Below are 11577 nucleotides of genomic sequence, written 5' to 3'. Positions count from 1 at the left end.
TAAAATGCTCTTAGGAAAAGCATACCATTTCTTCATATGTCAGATAGATTATTTATATAGCTGTATGTGGAGAACAAATCATGGCATTCCCAAGGTCAAACACAATATCTATAGTGGAGAATCTCACCAGCCCTTCTTGAATATATTTACTACACTTCATACACTCTGATAATGATCTGATGAAGAAGGGTATAGAGTATAGAACTAGTATCATCCCACACAAATATATATATAACTACATAGAGAAGAGAAATTGCTGAATGTTTATCTGTAGGAATAGAAATATGCCCTTATGCCAGAATTTAGGTAAGATAAAGTTTTTATGTTGGAAAACAGATTGTAAATAGGTGAAAAGAAAAAATAAACCAACAAGGAAATGACGACTTAATGATATGATTCTAAGATTATAGACTCCAGTTTTGCATTTTAGGTTATGAGTGAGAGGGAGAGTAAATCTTGGGGATCATTTTCACTGGTAACTTTAAAACACTCTTGGAGGGCATGTGCTAGGCTTTTGTGAAACTTCTACAAGTCTATGGATAAAAGAGATAAATGAAGACGATGTAGCCATTTTTTATCTAATCTAGATTTATTGTACTTAAAAGACTGATATTATTCTGAGATTGTATTGTTCCTATTTCTTGGCATCAAATTCTTCTTTAATAAAATGAGAATAGGGATCCCTGGGTGGCGCAGCGGTTTAGCGCCTGCCTTTGGCCCAGGGCGCGATCCTGGAGAGCCGGTATCGAATCCCACGTCAGGCTCCCGGTGCGTGGAGCCTGCTTCTCCCTCTGCCTGTGTCTCTGCCTCTCTCCTCTCTCTCTCTGTGACTATCATAAATAAATAAAAATTAAAAAAAATAAAATAAAATGAGAATAGAACTTTGCATTTTTAAAATGCTCTTATTTAGCAGAAGAAGAAAGAAAAAAGAAACAAAGAAGGAAACAAAGAAAATTTAGAGTTGGTAGCCCCATGTCAACTTTTGTTTTTAATTTTACTGACCCATGAATCCCAGGAGTCTCAGAGCAGCTGCTACAGTCCTCCTTCTCTGTTTTGCAGGGGAAGACACCAAGGCCTGGAGAGGTAAAATATCCTTCTCAGGATTCCTGACTAATCGGTGGCAGCACTAAGCCTAGAACCCAGTCATTTTCAGTCTTTTATCAATGGTCATTAATATAACTTTTTTGAAGAATAAAAATAGCTGTGCTTCCACCCAGAATTTTGAACATTTTTTTCTAAAATAGATTATCAAAGAAGTTCCAATGTTTGTTGACTTATCAAAAGTGTATTATGCATATCTAAATTTTTTTGTATTTCAGCAGAGAATCTAATATAAAAATATTGCCTTTACTTGTGTTTACTTTAGGATTAACTCACTCTTTTCAGAAATACCTGACCCATAGGGCACCTCTGTCTCAATAAAAGATAGAAGCTAAGTGACAACATGTCAGCCCAGCAGGTGACAAACATTCACATCCCAGAAGGGCAAGTGCTTAGAATTCTCAGTTGGATTTTAAGTGTTTTGGAAATGTTAGAAGAAGTCAGAAACTCTAGTACCTTTTGGCAGCCTATTGAAAGGGCAGGTAGCCAAGAATTTTACTTTAAAACATCTAATTGAGTCAGTAACTATGGGTGGTTTTTATTATTAACGTTGCTAGTGGTAAAGATAAGCATTTGTTTGGAGGTAGTGTAAATATCTCTGCCCTGAGATAAGTAATATGCATATCTGGAGAGATGACAAAAGGCAGCCTCCCCAGAGACCTGACACTGGTTTTTCCAGGCCTTGAGAAGTGACAGAGTTGTTTCCTTAGCTGCTAGGAAGCATTATATTAGGTACATTCTTAAATAAAACACAAGGATGTAACTTGAATCCCTAAGCATGCTACACTTAGATTGGTTTACTCCGGTTGTCTGAAAATGAAAGTTTTTATAATTGTGTACATAATGTCTTTGAACTCTGAGCATCTGCCTGAAACAGCTGTTTCTGATTCAAATTAAGCCAAAGCTTTTCACCAGTGGAGAATCCGCAGCAGATAAGAAGAAAAAAATGTGGGTGTTATTGGGACTGTGCAAGTATCAACTTTCTTCTTTTCACTTCAGATTACGTGCCAGAGGCCCTTGATCATTTTATTTTGAAAAATAGATGCCGTTTAATATTAAAAGTTGAAAATCTTCAAAGACATTACATTTTTTTCAGGTACAGTGCCAATTAGACCAGTTCATTAATTAAAAAGTATTTTAATTCTCCAACAACAACAACAAAATCATTGTGTAGGTGACTTCTTTGTTTGCAGAAGCCTTTGTTTCCTATCATATCTTGTTTGGGAAATTTATAATTCCTACTATTATGGGAGCTGTATGTCTTATTCTAAATTCATACTGGTTTTATGTGTCACCTTGACTAGGCTATAGTACCCAGCTATTCAATGAAAGTTGAAAGGCTTTAAAAGAAAGCACTGAGGCTCTTTTGAGGAAGAGAAATTTCCAAACATGAACATAGCAGTTCTTAATTGATAGCAGTAGCATAATCAGAATCAGAACTCATCATGCAAAGTTTTAGGTGGATTTTTGAAGAGGTGAGGGACTGATTTTCAATGTACAGAGAACATCTGAAGAGCGTGGACACTCCAGGTAAATATTAGTAGACTATGGCAGGATAAGGATTATCCCCAAAGAGAGTCAGGTCACTTACCATTAAATCAGAGTTTATAGCAATATTTTAACATTGGGTAGAAGAGATCCCAAAGTAACCTTCTACTATTAAGGTAGGAATCTGAAGCATTCGCATCACAAATATCCAAATGTTTCTTTAAAGGAGATGTTTTTGGGGACCCTGGGTGACTCACTTGGTTAAGCATCTGATTCTTGATTTCAGCTCAGGTCTAGATCTCAGGATTTAGATCTCAGGGTCATGAGTTCAAGCCCTAGGCGTGGAGCCTCCATTAAAAAGAAATAATAAAATAGATGCTTTCATTACACAAATATAAAAAACCAAAAGCCACTGTAATAAATAACAAATTCAAGGAAATGTGTTTAGCTCAATGCACAGTCATTTTTCTCTTGTAGATGTTAAAGTGTGTGTTAATTATTAATATCATACACACACACATACAAATACATCTTTTTAAAGTTTCTCTGTGCCTTAGCATCTCATTATTTCATGGAAACTAAAATTTCTGCATGAGTTTGATTCAAAACGAAGGTTATCAACAGACTGCCAATGCTAACAATTTAAGTTGTCTAATTTGTCTGATGCCGATTAAATCATTCTGAGCAACCACTCAATTATAATTTGGCATCTCTTATTTCCCTCTTAGTAAACATAAATACTCTTTGCTTGGCAGTTTTAGTTTTTTATTACAAGTTACCCACTGGACTTTCTTTATAAATCAGTTTCTCGTCAGTATATTGTATATCAGTTCAGAAGCCTTAATTCATCATCTCAAAGCATACTGACAAAAAATTCTAAGGATCTAGAAAACTGGAGAACCAATCTCTGGAATGTAATGCCCACTTTAAATCTTCCTTCACCAAAGTCCTATTGATCATTTTGCCTCTCAAGACAAAGTGGTGACATGAGTCCTCCCACGTGTTTTTTTCTTTACACTTTGAATAAATCAAAATTATATCTAGTTAAGGATCAAAATTCCCAGAGGGAGATAACAGAGACTTCTGTAAAGGTAAGAGAATAAAAAATCCTTTACTCTTCCACTGAAAAGATCTGATGTTATATTTTCTTTTAGAGATCATTAACACACCTGGATGTTTATATTTTGCATGGCATATCAGAAAAAATAAGATGAAGAATTACCAGACATGGATTCAAGTCCTTCCTCTGACACTATTTATCATCTGGCATTAGAACATCAGCTTGAGGCACCTGGGTTGGTTAAACATCCAACTCTTGACTTCAGTTAAGGTCATGATCTCGCTGTCCTGAGATGGAGACCCATTTTGGGCTCCATGCTCAGTGGGGAATCTGCTGGATATTTTTCCCCTCCCCCTCTACCCGTACCTCCCCTCTCTAAAATTCTATTCTGGGAGAAACCCTTTCATTTTGTTTACAGTCTACTAGCAGTAAATCAGGAAAATAGGATAGAGCAACTCAATCCAGCAGAAGGAAAAGATCCAAAACAAGATATTATTTCCAAAAACAAATATGAAACTTCAGCCATTATTGCAAACTTAATTACCGTGCCTTAAAGTGTTCCATAATTATTATCAACCCCCTTAATTTATGCCATCCACATGAGGAATACAAAAAAGAAGAGAACAAAATTGAGGCCAAAACTCCAGTAGCTGAGATGTTATGAGCCAAGGGTCTAAAACGTTGTTAGGCTGTGAAAACACACGTACAGGGAAATCGGCCAGTGATCCTTAGTTTTTAAAGTACACCTTGCTCATTTCTGTTAACAGATTCAAAATTCCAGAATAGGCCCTGGACATTTGTACAGTAAAATATGGTGTCTGTAAAATCAGGGTCACCCTAACCCGTGAAAGAAAAAAAAAGAAAGGCACTATGCGTTTCTGACTTATCTGGAAAATCTTAGCTATGTTTTTGAGATCACTCTCTGTGAGGTTTTATATGAAAATGCCTCTCTTTATCCCACTGCCTACTGCATGAGCTTGTGTATATAAACATCAAGCATTTTTAAATGCTCTGATGTCTTTATAAATAAATTTGTCAGATAACACTGTGTTTTTCATTTGTGAATGATTACCAAGTGATCTTTAGAAATTGGGAAATTTGCAGGAAAAAAATTTTTATTTTTAAAATATTCCCCTTTTAGGAATAATCATCTTCCTGCTGTGTAATTCTTTTAATTTTAGTAATTAAAATTACATTTTTCTTTCACAAATATTTCTATCCTCTTGGAATACAGTTTAAATTGCTATGTTTCATGGAAAACACATGATGGCTGATTTTCCCTTGAATCAGAAGTATTTCTCAAGTTATCCCAAATATATTCTATTTCCTTAAAAGGCAGCTTGGGGCACAGATGGGAAGGATAAAGCCCTTTATAATCATTAGAAGTATTGGCTTCCTGTACAAATTTTTTCCTATCAGGTTCCTATCAGCATTTCTATCAAAGAACTGAGCTTCCAGGCCTTTAATTTTTATTTTTCTTGATGGAGCCTTTTCCAAATTGATGTTTTGCATGGTATGGTAACAGAAATATGTACAGTAATGTATAGGGAGAAAACCAAAATGAGAGAACTAAAATAATGACATAATGCAGAGTTACTATTTTAATGGCAGCCAGTAAAAGAAACAAGAGGAAAATATTCTGCAAACTTCAGCGAAAAGAGCATTGAGCTTAGGTTTGGGCCTTTCTGGTTTCTCTGCTATCTTGCCTTGAAGAGACTTTTGTCTCTCAGCTATAAAATGAACATGTGCACTTTTATTTCCCTTCAGGTTTAAAAAGCTAAGACGTATTTTTAACTCATGTATGTTATGGGCTAAGTTGTGTCCCTTCTAAATTCATATGTTGAAGCATTGACCCCTAGTACCACGAATGTGATTGTATTTGGAGATAGGGCCTTTAAAGAAACGATTAAGTTAAAATGAGATCATTAGGATGAGCCCTTATCCAATTTGACTGATATCCCTATAAAAAAGAGGAAATTTGAACACAGAGTCAGAGTACATGCACACAGAGGAAAGACCATGTGAAAATACAGCAAGAAGGCTGCTATCTGCAAGCTAAAGAGAAAGACCTTAGGAGAAATCAAACGTGCTGAATTTTTTGTCTTAATCTTTGGCCTTCAGAACAGTAAGAAAATTTGATTTCTGTTGTTTAAGCCATTGTCTGTGATATTTTATAGCAGCCCTAGCACACTAATACAGTGTGCAATGGTACTGAGCATTAGTTTTATTCCTTCTTTAAGACAAGTAAAAAGAACTTTTAATTTTAAATATCGTATTCCACATCAAAAAATATCTCATGTATAAATTAAAATTTACATTTACCAAATAAAAGTAAGATATCTTACAGTTCATATCTTGTTTTGCTATTTTAACTTTTAAACACAATTAAAAATTCTCTGCAACATAGAACAGGGATTGGCTAATTTCTGTAAAGGGCCAGATGATAAATATTTTAGATGTTTTTGACCACATGACTTTTATTGCAACTACTCAATTTTGCTGTTGTAACAATATATAAACAAAAATGTGTGGCTACGTTCTAATAAAACATTATTTATAGGCACTAAAATTTGAATTTCATATAATTTTCACATATTTTAAAATAGTATTCTTAGTTTGAAAATTTTCAAATACTAAAAAAAAGTAAAAAATCATTCTAAGCTTGCTGACTGTCACCATAGTTTGCTGACCCCAAAATGGTATAACAAAATTGAAAGTGACCAGCTTCTGTTTATTCCTCTCTACATCACTGTTTATTTATTTTAAATCTATGTTTAATTGCAAAAATATGTAGCATCATGGTGGTTTGAGGCCAGACCAAAGCAGATGAAAGCTCAAATGAGTCCTTACCGGTAAGAATTTACCCTAGAAATGAAACCACACAGTTGAGTCTGTGCGTGTCAGCAACACTATATGACTCAGAGTTCTCTGAATTAATTTCCATATAGAAATCAATGTTTACTATAAGATAAGCAGCAAAATATGCTAATTTTAAGCTTACATTTATTGTTAAACCTCATCAGTAAATAAAATATCATTTAGGAATTGAGACTGCAAACTAGCCTGCAGGCCAAATTCTGGCCTCTGCTTATTTCTGTAAATAAAGCTTTATTGGAACACAGACACTCTTATCCATTTATATACTGTCTATGGCTACTTTTTCTCTACACTGACAAGGTTAAGTAATTGTGACAGAGACCTTACATTCCCCAAAGCCCAAAGTGTTTACAGAAAAAGTTTGCTGACCCTAAGACCAACAAAACATTTTTTTCCTGGGAAAAGTATTTAAACACTGAGATTCTTTAGAATGGCTGGGATTTGATGCTAATAAAGAGCAAAGCAACCAGAGTAAATGTATATACTTATTGCCTGCACCTAAGGTAGACCATGTCCACTGCCCTGTACTTGGTACGCCACTAATGTATAAAAAAACTTTTGACTGAGTAACGATCTAGGGCTCAGACTCCATAGATATTTGGAGTTGTACAATTCCTTACACAACATATTAATTGGGCCTTAGATTCTACTTGGCTGATCCTATAGAGCTATTTGAATACATAAATATAGATGAGATAGAAGAACCTTCGAGGAGAAAAGTGTTTGGAAGGTGTCATCCCTTCTCTTTGAGGTTCAAAATGATTTTAAAACAAATAGTAGACTATTTCTGTTTTATCTACAATTGCTTGAGCTGCACCCTGCACATAAAAAACACTCAATACATATTTACAGTCAGACAAAGGAAGCTCCAACCAGGGAGAGATGTCAGGAAAAGATCATGGATGATGGATGAGAACATGAAATGGATAATGTAGGTACTGGCCAACTTAAGGATGAGTATTGATTCCCCTACACAACCCAGCCAGCCTAGAACCTTGGGTGCACTTGGGGAAATTTGCTATGTGAGTGAATCTAGGGGATTACTTTACACCATTAAATTGGTAAATTTGGGGGCCCAAGTTAAGTGTGTGTGTGTGTGTGTGTGTGTGTGTGTGTGTGTATGTTGGGCAGACCTCACTGAAGGAAGTAACATCCTCCAATTTGTTTGAGAACCACCTCCATTAGTGGAGCCTGGTGATTCAGTCATGGCCAAACCTTTGTTTTAGCAGACTCAGAGACCCAAGATTCAATAGTAGTGAGCTCAAAGATAGACATGGAGCCAACAGAACTAAGTCTATGAGATTGTCAAGACTTGGACCTTAAGCTGTCACCCCAGGGAGGCAGTAGATATGAAAGCCTTAGGAGCTGATAGTAGAGTAGGGACCTCCAAAATATAACACTAGGCAGTCAGCTCTTTAGGAGAGAATAGTAGAGTGGGTTGGATGAATTCCTGTTCAGTAGGAAAAAAAAAAGAGAGAGACAAGAATTGATTTCCTGACCACTAAGATATGTCAAGATATGGACAAGTGAGCCTGAGAAAGACTGACAATCTTACAGAGAAAATGGATAGATATTACAAAGAATGGCAACTGGGATTCTAATATAATTTTTTAGTCATTGACCGTTGAGACAAAAATATTTAGGTTACAGAGTTAAGGATATATTCAACCAGAAATACCTAAGTAATTTGTAAGTATTGCTTAATAACATCTAGCTCTGTCATGCCTCTCTTCAGATACATTAAATCTTGCTTTAAAGAGAAGCCATGGTCTGGCACATTTTGATTTAGGAGGTTAATCTAAGTCTTTACAGTGGCAGGGGACAAAGATGAATGATGTAAAGTCAAAGTCATCAGTAAAGGGAATCTTTCTTACTAATATGTTACCTAAAATGACTATGTGTGCTCTGTTTTTGACATTGTTAATAGAACACATATATTAGCCATCTCCTATTTCTTTACTTTTGGTTATATTCTTATCCAGCAATAGATTTGTTTTACAAATTTGCTACAATGGGGTGAAAGGGTCAAAACTTTTAATTTTTGTTTTGCTTTGTTTACTTTGTAGTTTTTATTTCTAACATTGTCTTAGCCTTATTGACATGCTGTAATCATTGAACTATGTCAACATCCTTTGATAGTGATGGTTATTTTTTATCTCACATTCAGGATATTAGTTTCATTTGTTTTCTTTTTGGATAGAGTTTTCCAGTGATTACTGAGCTCTATCAGGTAGTAGACAATGAATGGCTAGTCATTCTTCTGACTCTTCAAAAATACAGAGTTAAAAAGCTGACCTTCACATAGAAAAATCTCAAGTTTCAAATACTACTACTAGGGATCCCTGGGTGGCGCAGCGGTTTAGCGCCTGCCTTTGGCCCAGGGCGCGATCCTGGAGACCCGGGATCGAATCCCACATCGGGCTCCCGGTGCATGGAGCCTGTTTCTCCCTCTGCCTGTGTCTCTGCCTCTCTCGCTCTCTCTGTGTGACTATCATAAATAAATAAAAAAAAAAAATTTAAAAAAAAAAAAAAAAAGAAAGATTTTTATAAAAAAAAAAAAAATCAAATACTACTACTAGCAGGAAAAATCGTTAATAACATCTAGGCAATGTGTTTATTGGTTTTGTATTTATTACTTAAAATTCTCAAACACAAGAAAGAATATATATTTATACCCATTTTACAACTCGAGACCTTAGAGCTTAGAAAGGTTGAGTGACTCACACAAAGTGAAAAGAATGTATGGTCACTCATAATTAACAGAGGATTCCTTTAAATTTCAATTTCCTCTTGTATAAATAAATGACTATTCTAGCTCAATGAGTCAGAAGTGCATCTTGAAAAGGTGTACACTTTAAAAATGTATACAAGGGCACCTGGGTGGCTCAATGGTTGAGCATCTGCCTTTGGCTCAGAGCATGTTCCCAGGAGCCTGCTTCTCCCTCTGCCTGTCTCTATCTCTCTGTGTGTGTGTCTCTCATGAATAAGTAAATAAAATCTTTTAAAAAAATAAAATAAAATGTATACAAAAATAAGCAAAGAGGAAACTGGAAAAATTTTTTATCTCTGGTGCAAATAGGATAGATCTCAATATAATATTAGACTGTTATGTGTAATATGCCACATGTGATGTAATTTGGACCAAATTTAATTGGAACTGAGAGCCAATGATCATTCCTTAGCTTTTGAACTTAGGACAGTGATGCAGAGAGTGGATGGAAAAAATGCTCTGTGGTTCACACCAGGAAAGGCACAGCCTAGTAGTGTAGGTGGATTGTAAGAAGGACAAGAAAGAGCAGAGATGAGGGCCATTTCCCCCAACAAACGAGAAAGGGCGGTGGGGCTGGAGTACATGTTCAATAAAGATAACCTCTCCCTACTTTGTTTCTGATCAGAAAGAATAAGATATAAAGTGTGATAACCTCATAAGAGCAGAGGAGAAACACATGGGGAAAAATACTTGTTGATTAATAATGCACATGAAAGGAAATCTATAAATTCAATTCTTAGAAAAATTGCTAGCTCATCCTAAATTTGGGAAGTTTAATAGTGTTGAAAGGATACTTCTCCTAGAGACAAGAAAATCTCCAACCCCATGGAGTCAGGTGCAAAAAAATTTGAGAAGAGTTACACCTGGGTGGCTCTGTTGGTTAAGAGACAGACTCTTGGTTTTGGCTCAGTTCAGGATCTCAGGGTCTTGAGATCGAGCCCCTGGGCATGGAGCGTGCCGAAGATTCTCTCTCTCTCTCCATCTCTCTCTCTCCCTGTTCTGACCTACCTCCTCAACTTGTTCTCTCATGCGCACAAATGCTCCCTTTCAAAAAATATTTTTTTTTAGGAGAAATTACACAAAAGTCTCAAACTAATCATGGTTTTGGCTTCCTATCACTCTCATGAAACAAGATAATTAAACATAGAAAACATATATCTTCAATAAAAAGAGTTGCCAGGACAAGAAAAATAGACTGCCAAGATTTCATTCATTCTATTTTAGACAACTAACAGACCCAGGAAAATTAGGATCATCCAAAAGGATGAAACTGTGAAGAAATGAATACAAATTATAAAATAAATATATGAGCAATATCTTAGAAGATATATGCCATGTAGCAGAGGAAAACTACAGAGTATAACATCTTCATATTTTCAAAAAAATTTACCAAAAAGTGGAAACTTAAAAAAAAATGGACTTTATAAAATGAAATCATTAAATAATAAATGGAGGACATGAGAAAAGAATCCGTAGTGTTAACACCAAAAGACTTTTAAAATCTAATTAGAAACTGGTCTAAATAGACATTACTGAAAACAAAAGCAATGATATGAAAATGTGCTTGAGAAAATTGTACAGAATGCAAAAATGAAGAAATTACAGAAAATATGCTAGCTATGATGGAAAATAATAATGATAAAATATTTAGAGAACTGGTATGCATGAAAACACAATAAGATGGTTGAAACTACCAGAAATACTTAAAGATATAATAGACAAGTTCACAGTAAATTAAAGGAAATCCAAATAAACAAAAAAAATTTTATTTTTTTGACCATTTAAAAAAGATTTTATTTATTTATTTAACTTTTTTTCTGAGTTAATGTTTTTATTTTCTTCAGATAAATATCCAGAAATGGAATTTCTGGGTCGTATGGTAGCTCTGTTTTTATTTTTTAAGAAACTGAATCTGGTTTCCATAGTGGTTATACCAATGTACATTCCCATCAATAGCACACAAAGGTTCTCTTTTCTCACACTCTCACCAGCTCTTGTTACATCTTATCTTCTTGGTAATAGCCATTCTGTCAGCTATGAAGTGATACCTCATTATGGTTTGATTTGTATTCCCCTGATGATTAGTAGTGTTGAGCATCTTTTTGTGTACCTGTTGGCCATCTGTATGTTCTCTTTGAAAAAAAAATGTCTATTCAGATCCTCTGCCCATTTTTTGAATTGTATAATCTGGTTTTTTTGCTCTTGAATTGTATGAGTTCTTTATATGTTTTGAATATGTATCCCTTATCAGATATATAATTTGCAAATATACTTTCTGCTT

The sequence above is a fragment of the Canis lupus genome, chromosome 1 (genome assembly GCF_048164855.1).
Source record: "Canis lupus baileyi chromosome 1, mCanLup2.hap1, whole genome shotgun sequence".
Classification (NCBI taxonomy): Eukaryota; Metazoa; Chordata; class Mammalia; order Carnivora; family Canidae; genus Canis; species Canis lupus.
This window is presented reverse-complemented; position numbering follows the sequence as displayed.